This window comes from Lagenorhynchus albirostris, chromosome 2 (genome assembly GCF_949774975.1).
Source record: "Lagenorhynchus albirostris chromosome 2, mLagAlb1.1, whole genome shotgun sequence".
NCBI lineage: Eukaryota > Metazoa > Chordata > Mammalia > Artiodactyla > Delphinidae > Lagenorhynchus > Lagenorhynchus albirostris.
In genome coordinates this window covers 110,663,818-110,686,163 of record NC_083096.1, presented here as the reverse complement: position 1 = coordinate 110,686,163, position 22,346 = coordinate 110,663,818, and the positions used below count along the sequence as shown (strand labels likewise).

The 22,346-nt window shown below is 39.6% G+C and overlaps 1 pseudogene; it reads left to right on the top strand.

Moving 5' to 3' along the window:
• The first annotated feature begins 218 nt into the window (after window positions 1-218).
• The window catches only part of LOC132515513 (uncharacterized), a 37,484-nt pseudogene continuing 15,356 nt past the window's right edge, over window positions 219-22,346 (top strand).

The following is a 22,346-nucleotide window of genomic DNA, read 5'->3' as shown; positions in this document are numbered from 1 at the left end:
TGTATCATGTTAGTAGAAGAGAAAAAATATTTTCAACAAAGTGGAATGAATGAATACATGAAGATATAATGACTCTGAACTATTTCAACAGAAACATTTTTAATTGGTTGGCCAAGTGTGGCACTATTGACCTCTTAATCTGTATGTTGGCATTTTCTGATTGGAAAATATAATTCCACTTGCCTGACGTTTTTATCCTGAGACAAATACATCTTAGCATGAAACAGCTTACAGGACGACCAGAGGTATGTGATGGACAGGAATCCATATGTGCAAGTTCTATGTGCAAGTTCTTCTACCAGACAGGATTGGAGGCAAAAGAGTAAACCAACCAGCAAACAAGCAGGTTCGTATTTCCAACCTGAAAAAATAAGTAACATTCTAGTTTGTCGTTGTAGTCCTATCAGATGAGCGGCATTTAAAAGTCAGCAGCTTTCTACATGAACACATTGCAAACGCTGCATTGATCTGCGCCATCAGCTATTTGACTTGAGAACATGCCCTTAAAAGTTAAAAAGAGGGCTTCCCTGGTGGCACAGTGGTTGAGAGTCCGCCTGCCGATGTAGAGGACGCGGGTTTGTGCCCTGGTCCGGGAAAATCCCACATGCCACGGAGCGGCTGGGCCCATGGGCCATGGCCGCTGAGCCTGCGCATCCGGAGCCTGTGCTCCACAACGGGAGAGGCCACAACAGTGAGAGGCCCGCGTACCGCAAAAAAAAAAAAAAGTTAAAAACACATCAGTCCTCTAAGAGTTTTCTATTTGTTTGCTCTCTATAAAGTCCATAATTGTTTTCTCCTTCTAGTGACCTCAACCACGTTTCTTGGGTCATTTAAGAAGTTAAAGTCTGAGATCCCTTTGTTAAAAATTGGAAAGTCAGCATTCTTAGGAAGACAAAAATGAGTGGGCCAACTAGCTTCCTCTTCTTATTTGCACAATTCAGCAATAAAAACAAAAGAAAAACACATTTTTTTTTCATATGTAACCTCATATGAAAAAAGACTGTAGATTCCTAAGCTGTTGGCAACAAAATGTGAAACTGTCTGTGAGCCAGTCCACACGTACCTCGCCTGAATCATGTCAAATCATATTCTTCTCCCCTGGGAGCAGAGGCCCTAATTGGCCTGAAGTCTGGCTTGGCAAGAAGAGTGGACTTGTCAGTAGACTCCAGCTGTCTGATAAGCAGATGACAAGATAAAACATTCCTTTCACTAGAGTCCTTCACTAACTAGCACAGGGTAGAAAATCAAAGGCCCCATCGAACTGGGCTCTGTATCTGTGCAATCTTGATAGAAGGCAATAAGGAGAAATATTCTTCACTTTTAGCAAATCTGTGATGTAAACTTCTAATTCTTTTTGCTTACAACCACGATGAGTTATAGACATGTTGAATAATAAAGTATCTCAAAGTGCTTGAAACTTTCATCTCGAAATTGAGAACACTGATTTGTTTTTTCCTTAGAGGTATATACAGAAACAGTCAGAAATGAGATTAATTCACTGATAGTGAATTATTATTACCAAGTTGTTACTATTTTTTTACTAAGTTTTACATTCTGCAAGGCATGCTTGCATACATTAACTCTCTTAATTTTCACAAACCTGTCAAGTCTGTGGCAGTGGGACATAGGTAATGGATTTGTTTGAACTCTGCTACGGAACTGACCAGATGAGTGACCTGGGACAAGACACTTAACTGGGCCAAAGGCTTTATCTTTATCTTTATCATAACATGTGGGTTAATAAAATTTACCTCACAGGAATGCTGTGCGGACTCAAGGAGATAATCTTTGCTAAGCTACCTTGTGAGTATTAAATAAGACAATTACATAAAGCTCTCAGCACAGTGCCTGTCATAGGGCGCACGCTCATTAAATGGTAATTCTTCTTCTTATTAGACTGGGTAGGGTAGATGACTACATTCGGAAGGTTAAATGAATGCCCAAGGGCACATAATCAGTTGTTCCAAGCACCAGGGACTAGACCCTAGGCTTTCTGCCTCTTATCCCTGTATACTTCATCTGTGCACATGGATTTTTTTCTCCATGCAAATGGTACTATATTAGATATAGCAAGGGATGAATACATAGGTTAAAGAACACAGTCCAGACTTCTACTTCAAGGCAAGATGAAGTCACAGGTATTAGATTTACTCACCTGTCTGAAACAACCAGAAATCCAACAGAATGCATAGAACAAAGATTTCAAGACACAGGTATCAGCAATGAAGAATAGTGGTCTCTAACAGATGGGAAGAAAAAAAAGGTGAGCCCTACAATTATTCCAGCTTTAAACTCTGAGAGTTACCAGGGTGTGATACAGGGAGGGAAAGGAGATACAGGGAGGAAAGGGTGCCAGGAGGCACCCAAAGGACATCCTGAGTTAAGGAGATGTAGCTAAGAGCCAGGGGCGATCAAGGCAGTGAGAATTCATAGGATAGAGTACTATAGAGGAGACAGCTGTACAGAGAGAAACTGGAAATCTGCAGAGGTTTCCCCTTGAGTATTCAGTGGAATACTTATCAGTGCATGTGTGTAAAGAAATCGATAACAGAAAGATATCTGGAAAATCCCCAAATATCTGGAAACTAAATAACATACTTCAAAATAACGTACGGGTTAAATAACTCAAAAAAGATATTAGAAAATATTCTGAACTGAATGAAAATGGAAACACAACATATCAGAATTTGTAGGATGCTGTTAAAGCAGTACTAAGGGAGAAATTTACAGTATTAATCTTTATATTAGAAAAGAAGAAAAGTCTCAAATCAATGACCTCAGCTTCTACCTAAGTAACTAGAAAAAGCAGCACAAATTAAACCCAAGATAATTGTAGAAGAAAGAAACTAATAAAGAGCAGTACAGAAATCAATAGAGAATAGAGAAAAATCAATTAAACAAAGCATTGGTTCTTTGAGAAGATCTATAAAATGTATAAACCTATATAGCTAGATTGATCAGGGAAAAAAGAAAGACCCGATTACCAACCTCAAGGAGTAGAGAGGTATCATCACTATAGATTCAACAGATGTTAAAAGAGTATAATAAGGGAATGTTATGACAACTTTATGCCAATAAATCTGCCAACTTAGGTGAAATGGATAAGTTTCTTCAAAGACATGAAACTACCAAAACTTACTCAAGAAAAAACAGATAACTTGATTAGCCCTATACTTATTTAATAAGTTGACTTTGTTAAAAACCTCCCCACAAAATAATCACCGAGCCCAGATGACTTCACTAGTAAATTCTGCCAAACATTTAGGGAAGAAATAATACCAATTCTGCACAAAGTCTTCCAGAAAATTGTCATAGCATTACCCTGATACAAAAAGGAGACAAAGACATTATAAGAAAACTAAATGAACAACAAAAAAAATTAGCAAACTGAATCCAATAATATATAAAAAGGAAAACACAAATTTCCTAGGAATCCAAGTCTGGTTTAACATTAAAAGCAATGTAGATTATCATATTAACCAAGTAAAAAGGAAAAACTATATAATAACCTCAACAGTTGGTTAAAAAGCATTTTACGAAATCAAACATCAATTATTGGCCAAAACTCTCAGAAATCTAGGAATATAGGTTACTTCTTAACTGGATAAAGGACATCTACAAAAAACAAAGCTGTAAGTAAAAACCTACTACAGCAAACAGACAAAAGCAAAGCTGTTTTGACTAGGGAAAAGTTCAACCTCCCACCCCCAGCCTCCCATCATGCGGAGCCAAGAGAACTGCCACTAAACTCTGAGTGTCCAGGGGCCATGATTTGAAAATTATCCCTGTAGGCCATTGGGAGCCATGGAACCAAGTCATCGATAAATAGTTATTGAGACCCCACTCTGCATGGCAGTTGTATCATGAACATGGCCAACAATCAGCCTCAGGGCGGTGGTGGAATATAATGCCCTAGTCCAAGACTAGAGCCTGGCCATGTGCCTTGCATATAGTAGGCATTCTACTAATGAATGGCTATACAAAGTATAAGATCACAGAGTGATGACTCATGCACCCCAAACTGAAGGACATTTCTCAGCACCAGTGGTGCAGAAAGCAATTGAATAAACACTGTGAAATCTTCCTGAGTTTTAATTTCACTTGAAGATTGAAGCAAAAGTTATTTTGCTGCACAAGTAGATAGTTGCAAAATACAATGCAAAATTACCTGTATTTCTAATTAAAAAAAAGTGAGATTCAAAAGAATCTCACTTGCAGCCAGTAGCCTCAAACTCAGGGAGTAGGTACTTATTTTCCTGTCATCAGGGGTTCCAAAGTGAAGAGGTTTGAGAATCTAAATGCATCTTCACATTGCAGATAAAGAAACTCAGCCCCTGATTCTTCATAAGGTTTATCTGAGGTCAGAGTGAGATAGTGGATAACTCTTCATGAGGTACCCTAAGGCCTACTTTTTCAGAAGTATCTGAAAAAATTATGATCTGTTCAAGGAGTCAAAAATTAGATTTAAAAACTTTCTACAAACCAGCTGACCAAATGAAGTGGGAGGCACCAATGCATCCAGAGTTCATGTAGTTATATTTTCGAATTAATTAGGTGGGTCATATATGTACATGTAAGATGTTACAATCAATACCATATAAAATGAATGCCAGAAAAGTATTAAACACATGAGAATAGCAGGCATACAGTGCAGACAGCAAGAGAGAGAGGGAATGAGAGAGAGCGAGAGAGCACAGGCACTTCCAGCTGGAATGGAAACTTGCAGATTGGTAACCTCCCATTGAAAAGAAGGGGAGAAACTTTCATTTTCCCTCCCTAAATATGCAGAGTTGATCTGAAACACCCCAAATCTTGCAAAGCACATTTTCCTTCCTTACGGACTTGAGCTGGAGGTATTCTTCCTAGGTATAATGGAGATGCCATGGTGAGGGATGGATTACATGGCCTACTAGGTCCCTTTCAACTCCTAACAAGCTATGGTTCTACAACGACATAAAACTGCTCATCTTTGTCTACTATGTGGTGGAAATTTGTAACATGCATTTGCCTAATGCTTATCTTGTGAAACGGGGTAGAGTTTTTCACTCATCTGTTTAATTTCAAATGAGACCTTCACTAAGTAGTATAAACTCTGAGAGGTAATATACCTGTCTCACACACCTGCAGGTGAATGTAAACAATGGCAAAATGCCCAATAGCTCATGGAGGAAGGAGCAGAGGGAGAGCCCCTGTGGCAGGCAGGACATGGCATCACTCACAATACTGTAACAGGAACTGGAAGGAAATGGCTTTTGGAATTCCACACCAAGAAAGTTCTCAGGTTATCTTTAATGGAAGAGAGCTGTTGGCCATAGAGCTGAGTCTCCTACTGCCACCAAAACAAACTCTTTGTTAACTCAGACTTACTTTTTAAAGGGGCAAAAACACTTTCATTTAACAGCAATCCCTTGAGAACTTCTACTGAGGATCATGTTCGGTCTTCTGTCAAGCAGATGTTCACTTTGTTTGCACTCAAGAAAGAAGCAGACAGATTCATTAAGAGACAGGCCAACTCACAGATTCCTCTTCTCTTTGGAAAATCCACCACAAATTTTTCTTAAGTGGTTGTCTTTTATGATTGCTGTCATGGACATTTCAGTTCAGATTGCAGCCATGCCTCTTTCTTTTGAAAGCACTGAGGGACTCCATCACATGCCAGGCTTCCACAAGTAAGGCATCAGGTAGGGCAGGGTTGAGTAGCAGCAAATAGGGTAGGCATTCTGGTGCCTAATGCCCTGTTCCTACACTATATTCCAGTCTTCCTGGCATTACTCCCTTTACCATGAGTTGTCATTAATTCCTTCCAGCTTCTACTCCAAGCAAATCCTACCTCCCTGATTATATTCTGGGATGTGTTTGCTGGGCCAGTGCCTAGCTTGGTTACATATGTGCAGCTACTACTGAAACCTAATACTGTACAGTAGAATGCTGGATGCTGAGTTGGCTTTCTATTCTGTGGGCTGACTAGGCAGAGAAGGAGATGACTACCTCTCAACTAAAATCTTTTATTCTATTACAGCTTGAAGGGCTTCTCTGCTTTGCTCCTAAAACCTGAAGGAAGAAAGCAGAGACCGCTAAGCCCACTGATTTTCCCAAAAACCAGCACATTCTCTGTCATAGAGTTAGCAAACCTCTGCTTTATGGCTTCTTAAAACTCTCTCTGGATGTAGTCGTGTTCTGTGTGGCCTCAGCAATGAGTTCCACACTGAACTGTGGGCTGCTAGGGAGATAGGAGCAACCACTGATATAATAGTTAGGGGAGAGAGTTGGCACACTTGCAAGCCATATCACAAGCAAGTTCACCAGCCTGATTCAGGCTGGTGGTGAAATTCCAGGACTCTCTGGACAGAGGTGGGACTTATCTTCATGTGAGTGACAGGGCCTTAGCACCAAGTAATGTGTCCACGTTAAAGCAGGAAGCTTGACCCAGCTCCTAGGAAAGGGAGACTGGAAGGAGTGAGATAGGTATGACAGAGAAGACAAAGCAGAAAGCTGAGTAGAAACCCAGTAACAGATGACTATGGAGGACAGCTCAGCAGGCTCCCAGGCACCCATGGATTCATATTACCCTAATTCTAGAACGCTTTTTCAGGTCCAGAAGTTGCTCCTTGTAACCTGCCAGACTTGGTTCACAGCATGCAGATCCTTCATCACCATCACAGGATAGGATTTGGGCAGGCAGGATCTGGCAGCTATTTTTGCATCATTGATCAAATTGTAAATACATCAAGATCACTAAGAAATTATTTTGGGGGCTTCCCTGGTGGCACAGTGGTTAAGAATCCATGTGCCAATGCAGGGGACACAGGTTTGAGCCCTGGTCCAGGAAGATCCCACATGCCACAGAGCAACTAAGCCCGTGTGCCACAACTACTGAGCCCACGTGCCACAACTACTAAAGCCCGCATGCCTAGAGCCTGTGCTCTGCAATAAGAGAAGCCACCACAGTGAGAAGCCCGTGCACTGCAACGAAGACCCAAAGCAGCCAAAAATAAAATTAATTAATTAATTAATTTTAAAAAGAAGAAAAAGAAAAAAATTCTTTTTGAAGCTAAAGAAGGGAGGAGAAATTGGCCAGGTGATCATGAAGCATTTAACTGGCTAGACTAAAATTTTTCAGTTTACAAGGAGCCATGTTTTCAGTCTAAGTCTATGATTTTGAAACTTTCCTAAGTAGTTTGCTTTCTTTCTCTGATGTTTCCCTTGGAAAAACTCGACCATTTGGAAGGCTTCCTGAAAAAAACTATACTCACATCCTGCAGACATGTAATCATCCTGTTTATCTTGCCACATTTCTGATACGAGTTGTCAAGTTATTATGCTTTGAAAAGTGCCAGTCCCTTTCTACCTTCTTCAACCTCAAGCAGAAGCCCTTGATGGAAACTGACTTCACTAGCATCTCTCAACAGACCCTCAAAACAGCAGAAAAAAGCATAAAACATATGCTTCCTTCAGAAGTTTGTATACTGAGGGATAAGATCACTTTCATTTATTCTTTTTCTGTTTTGAGTGGATTTATGAGATGGCAGAAAAAGAAGAGAAAGATAAAAATCTTTTTTGTCAATTATAATCATGTTTACCTTTGCCAAAAATTTTTTTTTCACACACTCTCTTCCTAAGGAGAGGACTTCTCCCAAACAGAATTGTAAGAGGAGTCATGTCTGGGCTATTTATGGAAAATATGTTTGGGGGAGGTTGTCTGAGCAAAGGGTTAAGTATAAAGGTTAAATGACGTGAAAGCTTTGCACATGGCAGGAGAGTAATTTGGAGATTTAGGGATTTAAAAAGCCCCTTGGAGAAGGCCTGAAGACACCTTTATACCCTCAAAGACTAACACCATATTCCAGGATCCTCTTTGGTTCAATTTCAGTAACTATTTATAGGTTAAAAAATGATCTGCATGGAACAAAGGTGAAACTTTGGAATACTGTGTTTATTTCTGAGGGATTTGAGCATAAATGAATGAAACAGGAAACAGAAAAACAAGAGCAACAATAAAACCAGCAGTTGGTTCTTTAAAATGATCAACAAAATTTACAAACCCTTAGCTAGACTGACCCAGTAAAAGAAAGAGAAGACAGAAATTAACCAAATCAAAGATGAAAGAGAGGACAACACTACTGACCCTACAGAAATTAAAAGGAATAACTTCATGCCAACAAGTTAGATAACTTATATGAAGTAGAAAAATTTACAGAAAGACACAAATTACCAAACTGACTCAAGAAAAATAGAAAATATTAGTAGACCTATGACATATAAATAAGTTGGATTAGCAATTAATAATCTTCCCACAAATAAAAGCCTGGTCCCTGTGGCTTCACTGGTGAATTCTATCAAATATTTAAAGAAGATATAAGACCAATCATTCATAAACTCTCAGAAAATAGAGAAAAGAAAGGCTTCAGAGCTAAATTTAACAAAATAAATGAAGAACTTGTACCCCAAAACTACGAAACAGTGCTGAGAGAAGTTAAAGAAAATGTAAATAAAGGGAGAGATACTTCATGTTCGCAAATTGTGAGACTCCACATTCTCAGGATGACAGTTATCTCCAAATTGATCTATAGATTCAAAGTGATCCCTATCAAAATCTTACTTGACATTTTAATTGAATTTGATTAGTTGATCCTAAAACTTTTATGGAAGTACAAAAGATCTACACTGATCAAAACAATAGGAAAAAACCAAAGTTGGAAGACTTGTACTGCCTTACTACTTGATCTCGACACTTGGTAATCAAGACACTGTGGTATTGATATAAGAGGAGACTCTCTGCACAATAATCAGGACACTTGCAAGGATATGCACTTAGATCAATGGAACAGAATTGAAAGTCTAAAAAATACTCTTACATGTATGCTCATTTGGTTTTTAGCAAATGTGCCATGATAATCCAATGCGGGAAAGGCTAGTCTTTTCAACAAATAGTATAAGAACAATTGGATACCACATACAAAAATATTATCTTCCAGATGAAAAAATATTATAGAGCCTTACTCCTTATGCAAAAATTAACTCAAAACATATCATACAACTAAATTTAAGAGCTAGAACTAAAAAAACTTCTGGGAAAAATAGTAGCAGAAGATCTTTGTGGGCTTGGACTACATAAAGAGTTCTTAGATCTGACACCAAAAGCATAATCCATTAAATCCATTAAAATTGATAAAATTAGACAAATTTTAATTTTTCATTTCAAAATTTAAAACTTTTCATTTTCTTCATGGTGCCTTTTTAAGTTCAAAATATAAGCCACAGACCGGGAGCAAATATTAGCAAATATTTTTATCTGATAAAGGATATATATTCAGTATATATAGAGAACGCTTACAACTCAGTAATACAAACCACCCAATTAAGAAATGGACAAAAGACTTAAAAATATATTTTACCAGCAAAGATATATAGACTGCTAATAAGTACTTTAAAAGATGCTCTATGTCATTACTCATTAGGGAAATGCAAATTAAAACTATAATGAGATACTACTACATACCTACTAGAATGACTGTAGTAAAAAAGACAGACAATTCCAAGCATTGGTGATGATGTGGAGAAAACAGAACCTTCTTACATGGCTGGTGGGAATGTAAAATGGTTCAGAAACTTGGAAAACAGTTTGGTAGTTTACTAAATTGTTAAATATAAACTTTTCATACTACCCAGAAATTCCATACCTAAGAATCTACCCAAAGAAAATATATGTTGGGACTTCCCTAGTGGCACAGTGGTTAAGAATCCGCCTGCCAATGCAGGGGACACCAGTTTGAGCTCTGGTCCGGGAAGATCCCACATGCCGCAGAGCAACTAGCCCGTGCGCCGCAACTACTGAGCCTGTGCTCTAGAGCCCACGAGCCACAACTACTGAAGCCCACGAGCCTAGAGCTCGTGCTCTGCCACAAGAGAAGCCACTGCAGTGAGAAGCCCGCGCACTGCAACGAAGAGTAGCCCCCGCTCGCAGCAACCAGAGAAAACCCGCATGCAGCAACGAAGATCCAACGCAGCCAAAAATAAAATAAATAAATAAATTTATTAAAAAAAAGGAAATATATGTCCACACAAAGACATGTATGTAAGTGTACACAGAAGCATTATTCATAATGGTCCCAAACCGGAAACAATCCAAACTGACTAAAAATAATCCAATAACTGGTGAATGGATGCACAAGATGTGTTATGTCCATATATGGGTTTCCTCAACTATCCAAAAGTAGTGGGTTTCTAAGAAACCTTTTGTAAGCCTAAATGGTGGCAGGCGAAGAAGCAATTGCCTTAGGACACCTCTTACTAACTGAATGCATAAAATAAATCAAGATAAAGCGTAAATGCTCACAGACACAGTTCAAATCTATGAGGCCTTGATGCTGAGTGTAGTTCCTGGGAAAGGAGCTTGGCAGTGCCACTCTTGCTGCTTGGGTTGGTGATGACTGTATAATGGCTCCCTGCAAAGCAAATTCTGAACACTATTTTTGCAAAAGCGAACATCTTCTTTGGATTTCTTTTGGTTAGCAAAAACAGGTACTAATGTGGGTTTTTCGTAAAATCAAGTCGGAGTAAAGCAAACTGTACAGAGCGGGGAATACCATTATGTAATGGAATTCTATTCAGCAATAAAAGGGAATAAGAAACTGACACATGCCACAACATGAGTGAATCTCAAAAAAAAAAAATTAGGCTAAGTGAAAGAACACAGTTGCAGCTGACTACATACTATACAACTGCATTTATATGAAATGTTCAGCAAAGGTAAATACGTAGGGATAGGAAGCAGATCAGTGGTTGCCTAGGTATAGATCAACTTCAAATAGACATGAGGAAATTTTTTTGTGGTTATGAAAATGTTCTAAAACTGGATTTGGATTGCAGGGATGGCTGAATGACTCTATAAATTTACCAAAAATCACTGAATTATACACTTAAACATTGGATAAATTTTATGGTATGTAAATAATGTCTCAACATAACATTGTTTAAACAAAGAGTAAAGGGTAAATAGTTCTTAACTGTAATAAAACTAAAAGTTTCTGGACTTCCTCCTCTCATTAAGCATGAAATAAGTCAGGTGTTGTGTTAAGAGCTTTAAGGGGATCATTTTTATTTGATTATCACAATAACTCTCCAGTGTAGGAATTATTTTCCCATTTTACATATAAGGAAAAAGCCACAGAGATAATAAGTAAAACTCCAGGGTCACTGTAAAAAGCAGGGATCTGAACCCATATTTGTCTGGCAGCAAGGCCCAGGCTCATAATCACTGCACCTAGTGTCTGCCTGTGGATTTCTAAGCAAACTAATTCTGGCTTAGTCTGACATGTGAAATAGACTACCTGACTCCCTACAATTCCTTCCTTTAATAACTTCATAGAAACGTGTTTATTTTCCTCCTTCCTGCCTCGGTCATTCACTTTCCCATCATTTACCGTGCTTCAGTGTTTTTTAATCTTCAGCTGTGTTTCAGCTGTGTGTTAGCTGTGTTTTAATCTTATCTTGCATCAGGTAACTGCAGCAGTGCTTGACATCTTAGATCAACAAAGCAGAGGACTCCAGGCTATGAGGGGAAATTCTTTCTTAGTGTTTGGACAAGCAAGTTTTCCATAGCTTAAATTTTGCAATAACAGTATGCCTTTTGAGTCTATTGAATACGGCAATTCGTTGGTGAAATATAAATTGATCTCATAGCATTACAAAAACCCATTTGTCTCTAAATGGTTTCACGTGAAACATAGTTTATTCCACAGGTTAAATTTCTAAATTAAATCCTTCTCTAAAGTCAAAGCACTAAGAAGAACCAGGCTTCATAAACGAATGGAGTTTTTCATTAACAACAAAAACAGCATAAAGTTGAAAGGTCCGCTGGGCAGATCTGAAATGTGGCAACAATTCATAATTGAGGGCCTAATGTTCCATTAAAAAAACTCTTTGAGGTATCATCAGACAAACTTAAAAATTCTCCACCACTGGCCATTTCCAAGGACAGATGCCAGTTTGACCACACATTTTAAACATGTGTCTGGAGAATTTTATGTAGCTCCTTTCACAAACTTAAAGAGAAATGTATTCTTTGTTACCAAAGAAAATTGGTCTGTTGGGAGGATTTAGAAATGGAAAAATGTAGAAAATAATCCACAAGTAAATACTAGGGAAGTTTCTATTTGTACCTATGTCTGTACTGGTTAGAAGTTAGGTTCCTTTGAAGACTACACACAAGTTATGCATAAATGCATTTTGGAAGAAAGGTAAAAGAAAGATGCCATGACCTGAGGACGGTATTATAAGAAATCTAGGCCATTTCACTGAGCAGTTGTTGCTAAAGCATATCTTCAGCTGAGGCCACCCCGTGGTGACCCATGCCCCATAAAAGAGCATATTAATGGCTACTTGAAGGGACAATAAACCAACAAACCGGAATGATTATGCTGTAACACAACTGCAACTGGAGACTTAAATCTTCCATATTCAGATAGAAGACATACTTGTTAATTTTTGCTTCAATTTTTATTTATCTTTTAAATTTTACATTATTTATAGATAATTTTTTAAATTATCAGGTGATTTTCCACTTATCTCTGTTTTTCCATTTATCTCTCTGTCTTTATTTAAAGCTCATTATAACCAACTTTTGAACAACCTTTTGTCTAAGTGTTTCAGAAAATAGTAAGTTCAAAGTGAACAGGCGACTGTTGTTGGAAAATAAAAATACCCACTGAGACTGTGGACCAGAGTTACAGGAGCTGGTCCACGACCAAGACCACAGGTTGGCAGAGGCAAAGAGCATCCAGTCTGCAGGTGCAGGGCCATGGCCCCAGCACCAGGGGGGCATGGATGGATGGGAGTGAGGCAGTTACAGGTTTGTCTTTCTGGCATTGTCTAGCCCATCTGAAGGCAGGGGTGATGGGCACAGACCCCAGAAGAATTATGTAGTGCCTGCACTGCAAGATAATTCTCCTCTACTCTAGACATGGCCTAGGGAAAGAGGAATAGAAGACAGGTCATAAACGTGGGCTCCAGGACAATTGTGTTCTCTCTTCCCCAGCACCCCAGAGTCTGAGTATCTGTAGAGGCTAGCCCTGGGTCTCTCCTAGTGCAGAAAGCCTGAAGTAATACTATATACACTGCACTGTGTTTTCCTCACCGTGATCTCTGAAGTGGCTATAACTGTAAACATCCACAGTTTATAGATGATGCCTGAGTCTCAGAGAGGACAAGGGGCCTACTGCAAAGGGTTTTGGGTTCTTTTGTGGTTTTTTGGGGTTTTTTTTGCGGTACGCGGGCCTCTCACTGCTGTAGCCTCCCCTGTCGCGGCGCACAGGCTCTGGACGTGCAGGCTCAGCGGCCATGGCTCACGGGCCCAGCCGCTCTGCGGCATGTGGGATCCTCCCGGACCGGGGCATGAACCCGCGTCCCCCGCATCGGCAGGCGGACCCCCAACCACTGCGCCACCAGGGAATCCCTGCAAAGGGTTTTAATAGGACTTCCATAAATGCCAAGGGTGCATTAATGACAGAGCCAGGCTAGAACCCTGTTTCCTGACCCCCACCCTGATTTTCCCTCTACTGAACCACACTAACTCTCTGAAATCAATACGGTGAGAGGTTTACTGTTTCTTCTTTTTATTGTAGTCATGGGAGGGGGACTGGACTCTAGTGAAGGTAACAAGAAGGACCCTGTTGTACCAGCAGCGTATAAAACCCAACTCTGTACAGATGGTTTTAGCATTTCCCCTCATGTTCCTTGCCCGTTCTTTTTCTTCGTTGGCATCCTGCTGCATGTGTCCTAGGAGAACACGGGAGAACTGCCAACTGCCACTCTGGCTAAGGGGCTCCATGGTTTCCATGCAGAGGTAGGGGTTATAATTCCACACTTGAAATTTGGTTTGGATTGAATTCTGGCCACAATTCTCATATTCAAAAGGAAAAAAAAAAAATCTCCACAAAGGCCTTTTTAAGTTTTCAAGTAGAAAGAGGAAAAAAGTCAGAAGTCCAAATTATTATAAATTATTACTGGTGACGGTCATAAGCACCTTTTCTCAAAGATCATTGTTCTAAATAGTACAGATCAACTGTTGGAAGACATCAGGAACTGCTGTCCTGGAACCGGCTGAAAATGTGATGTGGACAGAAGAGGAGCTCACATTTCAGAGCTTCTGTATTGGATATACTTTTCCAAAACATCTTCTAAAGACCAACCTGTCCACCATTGGTCTCCTTAGTGGGATTTTGTGTACAAAAGTCTCTGGGGAATATAAATAGCAATCACTAGCTGAAAGAGATACTTAATGTTAGTTATTGCTTGTATAACATTTTAAGGTTTGAAAAATACTTTTCCTCTCTATGCCACGTTTAAACCTCTTAAGTGGCTTTTGTTATCTTTGTTACACACGGGGGAGCTGAGGATCGGCAAGCCACCTTGCTCAACTTCGCACACAGCTACTAAGTGACGGAGCTGATTCAGAAGCATGAGCTGTCTTTATGACACAGCCATGCTTTTCACAAATAATTCTTTAGACAATAAACGGCCTCTCATTAGTTATGTGACTATGCTGTGCCACTGGAATGTAAGCTTTTGCATCGGCTCAGTGCTGGTATTGGTACCACCTGGAAGGTGGAGGGCAGCTATTTCCCTTGAGGCCACAACACCTGGGATGGGCTCTGTGACTGCCAACTTATCGTTCACTAAAATTCAAATGCGTGAAAATATCGAATTTCACTTAAACATCTATTTCTCTAGCTTTTCAACATGCCGCAGTCTGCTGCTGAGAATGAGAAACGAATCAGAAATTAGGTGCCAAATTACCTCCTGCTTCTCTGAGGCCTGCTGTTGGACTAACACAGAAAGGAGCTACCCTGACTCCACCCTATCCTGCCTGAGCTAGAGGCAGTTACAGGCTCCCTTTCCTGCATTCCTTTAGCACTTCATTCACAGTTTTCTCATAGCATATTCATGTTTTATTATGTTTTATTTTTGTTTATACTATAATTCCCCACTACATTGTAACCCCTTCTGAGGCCAGGACTGGTTATCATCTAAATCGCACGGCACCTGGCACAGAGTACAGGTTTAATGAACATTTACTGAATGAATGAATGAATATGGCACAGGGAGATCTGCCACGTGAATGAACCCAGAGACTTATGGAACATTTGCGCCAAAGCATCCCCATATGGCAGGGATCTGTCAGATTGGAGAGGTGCACTGGCTAGATCAACTGCCTAATCCATTTCTGGCCAAGAAAAAAATGTTCTTCTAGAATTAGAAAAATAATATTCCTGTTCATTTAAATTTTCTTTTTCATATCACAGAGAGTCTTTGTTTATAGATATGTTGCTACCTTTCCATAAACCAGAGGGCAGGCACACATCTCTGTTCCAACCGTGGGATGTGCTGGATCAAACCTTCGCACCCTCTCATCTTTCCTCTGCTAACCAGTTGTGTGATTTACAGGTTGACAAGCCTGAGTAAAAACGTAATCTGGGGTGAGCATGCAAGAAAAGACTGTGATGAAGGGGCTCCAGTTAAATTAGGCTCGAGGAAAGTGGAACACTTGTTAAAGACCAGTATCAAAAGAAAGGGCTCTCATCATGATGACCAAAGATGAGCTGGTCTTTGGTCTTTGGCCTCCAACTTGATTCTCCAATATTGTAAGACTGGGATTACAAGTATTAACAAAACTTATACTCAGAGCTATGAAGAGGTGGAATGGGTCTGCTTTTCTGACTCCAGAACCCACTACTAGCATTTCTACAGCATTTGCTGCTTCCAAAACACTTTTACACACATTTTCTTAATTAATCCTCAGGGAAGAGGTATAACATAGCTGTTAATAGTTCATTGTGTAGGCTTTGACCTGGGTTAGAATCCTGGCTTCCCTGTACCTGCTATATGATCTTGGGAAAAATTTAACCTCTCTGAGCCCCAGCTACCATCTGTAATAAGGAGGTAATAATAGTACCTATCTCAAAGGTTGTTAAGATTAAATACGATATTGTACATAAAGTATCGGGACACATGCCTGACCTATAATAAGTGCTTAATAAAAAACAGTTGTAAATAAAAATAATTGAAAAAATTATTTGAAAAAATTTTAAAAGTTGAAAAATGAAAAAAAAATAAATATTTGAAAAAAAATTTTAAAAGTTGAAAAAAACAGTTGTAAATATTATTCTCATCATTTAAAAGACATCTCTTGGTTTGATAGGCAAACCAAGGAAGATCTTCTAAATTAAATGCTTACTCTGACCAGGTCTCAAGTATGTTGGCACAGAGTCCTGACAGTCTTTATTTCGTCATAGTTCCCACTGTCTTGAGTCAGCCTCCTGCCTATGTCAGGACCAAGCCTGTAGTTTCTTTTCATCACATGACTCTCCCTCCCCTAACCTTCTGTGCTATCTCATATTGTCTGGCCCTGGCCGTAGGCAAGACATGATACAGGCCATAGGCACAAGATGTTTCATGAAGTTGGCCAGGAAGACAGCTTTTCTCAGAGAGACTATTTTTGGAAAAGAAATTCCTCCTTTCAAATAAAATAATACTGACTGAAATCAGTATTATCTCTGGGCTATGCCAGAGACATCAGGGCATCGTTAAAAGAAAAGCCTTGACTAAGCAATGTTTATAATTTCCGAGTTGTTTGGAGTTTACAGTATAATTTATGCCATGTGTTCTATCATTAACCGTTTTTAAGACCGATCTATTTTTTTTTAATTCAACTGAGCACAAAACACCCACTTGTGACACGACATCTCCCATAATAAGGAAGACACACTCTTTCATTGAACTGGGAGGTTTCCTTTGGAAACCATTATTTGTTGGTTTAGCATTTCCCTTCAACCATCTAACTGGCTGGAGACAATAAAAACAACTTGAAGAGTGAAGAGTTCAATTTCAGGGTCTACATGCCCAGAATGTGTACTGTGAGCTGTGTCATAGGATAGTCTGGCTTGCTGGTAGGAGACTCCCTTGATTCATGTTCAGGAATCAAAAGCATCTCTGTATTGAGCAGAGCCTCAGAAGTATCTTTCAGGCAAGTCCTCCAGGCAAAAAGGCAGTGTTGCTTTGGGTGGAGTGAAAGGGAGGCCACAGCTGTGAGGAACTGAGCTCTGACTCCCATCACAGGGCTGCCAGAAGTACACTGTTGAGCACACCACAACATAGACCTTTGAAAGGGCTCAGTTCCTTCTCAGAGGTCTGCCTGTATGAGATATGGGCTGCGTAGAATGAGTAAATCACTAACGGACAATGAACTAGTTGAATCTCTAGTGCAGCTTTTAAAAAATCTACCAACAGAATTCTTTAAAAATAAAATAAAACAACACACACACACACACACACACACACACACACACCCTTAACCTCTGCCCTGATTTTATGGGAGAGGAGTAAGACTTGAAACACTACTTCTGCAACATCAGTGAAAACATGATTAAGTCTACAATGTGGAACTATGATAGAAGAAAGCTATTTGTCTCTGATTTATTTCCACAGTATAGCGTGATCTCATTAACTGCCAACAGCCCAAACACTTCATGTGCTGATTTTCAGGCCTTCCCACCTCACAGAGGAACAGCAGGCATGAGCAATATGGCTTTGGGAGCCTCTGCCCAAACATCAGGACTGGGAATGTATGTCTGCTATCTCGCATCCCTCTAAATCACACCCTGTCCCCTGAGTTATGCTCAGTGCCTCCCTGCTTTATACCCACAACCAGCTGGCTGCTAAATTCTACCTGCCTCCTGGAAATCCTCTAAATCTGAACCCCCTTGCCTTACTTGGAGTCATTGGCATGGCCTCTTGCTAGGAGTGTTTCACAGTCTCCTAACTGAGCTCCCTGACTTCCCTTTTGTTCCCTTCCATTCTTCTCTCTACACTGCCCCACGATGATCCCTCTAAAACACAAGTCGGCTCTTGCCTGCCAATCTCCAATGTCCTGTCATTGACCACAGGAGAGAGTTCAAACTCCTTCCAAGAGCCTTTGATGGTCTGGGAATTTATCTCTCTGGGTTCTGTCATTGACTGCTATTTGCCCTTAATCTCTTTGAGCCTCAGCCTCCTCATTCATAAATGAGGATAATAATAGTACTGATCTCCAAGGCTGTCATAGGGGTTCAATGATATAAGGTAAGTGAAGCTTAGATAGCGGCAGACACAGAAGTGCTAAATGAACGCTGTTATCATTGACACAGTCCTCAGCAACAGCCCTTACATTAAATAACTTGCAGTTCCTGGAATAGGCTACGATGCTTCATATCTCCACGACTTAGTGCCTGTTGTTTTTAATAACAGATGTATCAACTGATTATTCACTCACCAGGTATTTATTGAACACCTACACGTCTGTGGCCCCAGCACCATCAATTGATTTAGTGCCAAAGATACGGCAATGAACAAGACAGAATAGGTAGGTACTAGCTCTCCTGAAGTTTACACTCCAGAAGTGAGGATCCAGACAATAAAATATTTTATGAATATTTCAATATTTCAATGCATGTGGTATTTAATACTAAATAAATGAATATGAAATATCAAATGCAGCTTGGTGCCTGAGACAGTAAAGGGATTGGGCGGCTGGCTGAACTACTCTTCTTGGGGATGAGAGCAGGTCTCTCTAAGACAATGACAAGAAGGAACCTGGAGGCACTGAAGTCACTATAGTCCAAGGAACAATGTTTAATCAAAGTGAATGCTGAATATACATATAAATTATTGGGTTGCATTTTTTTTACAAATAGAGTTTGCTAAATGAACTCAAACATGACTTTTCACTTCAAGTGGGTATTTTGAGTGTTTCAATTTAAATTGAATACAACCCAGGTAGTTTGAAACATTTTCTAGCATTCCTACATTCTGAGGTTATTTAGTGATTTCTTCTGTAATAGGCGTTATACTACATCTCAAGGAAACAATGATAAAAATATTCTTGTGGATAAGAAAAAAGACATCACAATATAGTATAAGAATTATATGGAAGGTGCTATGGGGCACAGAGGGAGAGGTATAAGACGACTTTGGCTTGGGAAACTGGAGTAAGAGTAGGCTTAAGTGGGATGATGAGTTCCATTTTGAACATGTAAGCTTGTGGTGTCTGCAAAAAATCAAGTATAGATATTGAAAAAGAGCTTGGATGTAAAGATTTAGAGTTCTCTTGTTGCCAAGGAGATCTATGAATTATCAGCATGCGTGTATGTGGTAGCTGGAGTCAAGGAAATGGACAAGATTGCTAAGAGAATGCATGCAGACTGAGGAGAAAGCTGAGGACAGATATTTAAGGGTCAAAAGGAGGAGGCAGAACCTTTGGAGGAGTTAGAGAAAAAGTCATGTGCTGTCATGGAGACCAAGACAGAGTTTCAAGTTGAAGGGAGTATCCACTGTGTCAACTGCTACAAAGATACCAAGGAAGATAAGAATCTGACAACTAGTTAGACACAGGCAAGGGCAATGGAAGTAGAGCCAAGGCCAGAGTGGATGGTAAGGAAGTGGAAACAATGAGTGCTAAAAGCTGTGGAAGGCAGATGGAACAAGAATCAGAGAGGACAACTGTGTGGGGAGTTTTAATGAATACTGGAAAGACTGAAGCCCAGAGAGGCGAATGGTTGACACTTCTGCTATACTTGTTTGTTGGAACCCAAGCAAGTGTGTAGATTTCACCTCTATCCATGAGAATTCAGTTAGTAAAACTAATTCTAGTTTGAAATGGAAAAATCTTAGCTTGGTACCAAGTCTACAGTCCACTTCTACATCTGCCCTTGTCTCCCATAATATAATGGCTACTGTTGTTGAGCACTTCCACGTGCCTGGTACCATGCTTGTGCCTTCTGTAGCTTTGGTCTTTGTGGGCTTGCCTGCCTTGGGGTACTCTGGTAAGTAAAAAGTCCAGACACATTTTGTAAAAGTTCTTTGAAGTGAATGAAAGAGGCTGAAATCAGAAGCCAAAAACTTATCAAAATATTGCTGTTCCTAGAAGACACTTCGATATAAATTAGTTTCATGCAGAAACCCAGTTCCTTTTTAGTGCTGTCCATGCATTGGAGATATCACAGCAGGCCTGCACTTCCCAGGGCTAAGCCACCAGCCTTGCCCTTTGCCAGCACAAAATTGAGCCAGTGTGTTGCCTTCATCCTGAGCAGAGGGTGAGCATCAACCTGGAGACTGAAACATGGCTTAGTTTGACAGCAGTTCAGATCCTAAATAGAAGATGAAATGTGCTACATGCTCTGCTAGCAAGACCCTAATTCCAATATTAATCACCCCTGATGGGATCAATTTCCAACTGCTAAATGAAAGGGCATTGGGTACCACCCTACATTTGCATATAGGTATTTGTGTGTGCCACTGTAAATGCCATGAAACTCTATTTATACTTCATAATCACATACACTGCTCAGTGTAATTTATATGTAGAGATTGTTTACTTTAAAAAAGAGAGCTAATGATTTTGTTTGACTACATCACGCAGTTTAGAAAAATTTCCAACAGAGTCAGTAATCTAGTGTACTTTTAATTTAGTCTAACTCTACCTTAATTCACATCTGTTCTTTCAACGTGGTTTAGTTAAAAATAAAACAAAAATTTTATCTGAGATGATATATTTGATGTAAGGTCTTAATGATTCTATGAAAGGAAAAAACAAAAAACAAAAAACCCTCAATGACAGCGCATTAAAAATTTAACCCAAAAGATAATAGACCAAAAAAAAAAAATGAAGTCGTATTCTATGTAAGGGACTACATAGGCCAGATTAGGGGGAGAGACCTATTTTATCTAGTGTGTACAAATGCAGTCATCCCTAAGCAAAAAGCTTCTGTTAGTTTAAAATTAGATATATATCAATAAATAGTGCTGCTTGATAGAATAACTCCGGGGATGATTTTTATGAACTGAGGTTTAGAGAGAACAAAGGAATCTTATTTCACAATAGGATATTTCTAAATGTTCATTTTAACAAAATGGCTACAGATAGTCTTTTATTTATTGCCAAAGAATCTATAGTAGGACCTAGGCGCCAATTGGATAGAAGAAAATCAGATAAATTTGAAACAGATTTACAAGAAAACCCAAGAAAGAACAGTTGATACTCTGCGTTTTCAAATGACTTGCATGAAACAATTCAAGTTTCTAGCGTGTCTGAGGCCTGAAGTAACTGTCAGATGCGCACTGCTGGGGAGACAGTGAAAGTGAACCCAGCTTGAAGGGAAGAGGAGGGCCGCCCTGGGGCCCATTTATGGGCTAGCAAGACTTAAGGAAAGAAGAAGCCTCCTAAGTCAGATAGTCTGACCACCAGTAGCACCGTCCCTTGGTTGGATGGCTATAGGCTTCTGAAGGACACAGTCTGCTGTATTTTCTTCCTTTTCAAGCCACTAGATATTTCACATAAACATCAGAGTGACAGCATTGTAGCAAACCTATACTACAGTTCTGTGACATGCTCCCTGGCCTAGAAGAATTCTGAAGACCCTCTGTCCCCAGAAACAGTTGCTACCATTGCTCAGTCAGATTTTCCTGAGGAGTGAAAAAGGAAACAGGGAATGACTATTACACTCTGGGCACTGTTAGATATATCATCTCATTTAATCCTCACAGCAACCTTGTGAAGTCATTATCTGCATTTTACAGATAAGGAAACTCAGTCTCACAGACATTAACCTGAACAAGCTTAACACAGCTAGTGAAATTAGTGACAGAATCTCAATATGACTGAAGTATGGCTCCTTCCAAAAGGTTTCTCGGTGACTCAGAATGGGTCTGAGCCTTCGTATTTCCCAAATACCGCCAGGGACTCATCAGATTCAGTTCATTCTCTGTGGACTCAGGTGGGAGCAAAAGGACCAGCTACAGGGAAAACCTACCCTTCTTGAAACCTACGAGAGAGACTACAGCTTGGTGCAAATACTAGGTCAGTGGTCACCAGCAGGTTCCCCAGGAGAAGTGCATCTGCTCCCTAACTGCTCAATGTTATTAATAAGAAACACCCATGAAAGGAAAGAACAAGGAAAAGGTAAATATAAGTGATTGTTGAAAACAGCAGACCATGCACAAAGAGAAAACATAGCTACAATATTAACATTAGACTAAACAAGAATTCAAGGAGAAAGAGGACATTACGAAATGAAAAAAGGTATCATTCACAACCAGGATACAACATTTTTATGCCAAGCAACATTAGCACCAAAGAAACTCTTGGTTTCCTCGGTGCTAATGAACCCAAATACAATACTGAAAATAAGGACAACTTTAGAAACATAATATGTATATATCTGATAGATGTATACATAGAAATATCTACATTACAAAGAATACATATTCTTCCAATTGCGATACTTGATTGCATATTTGGCTACAAATAACCTTAA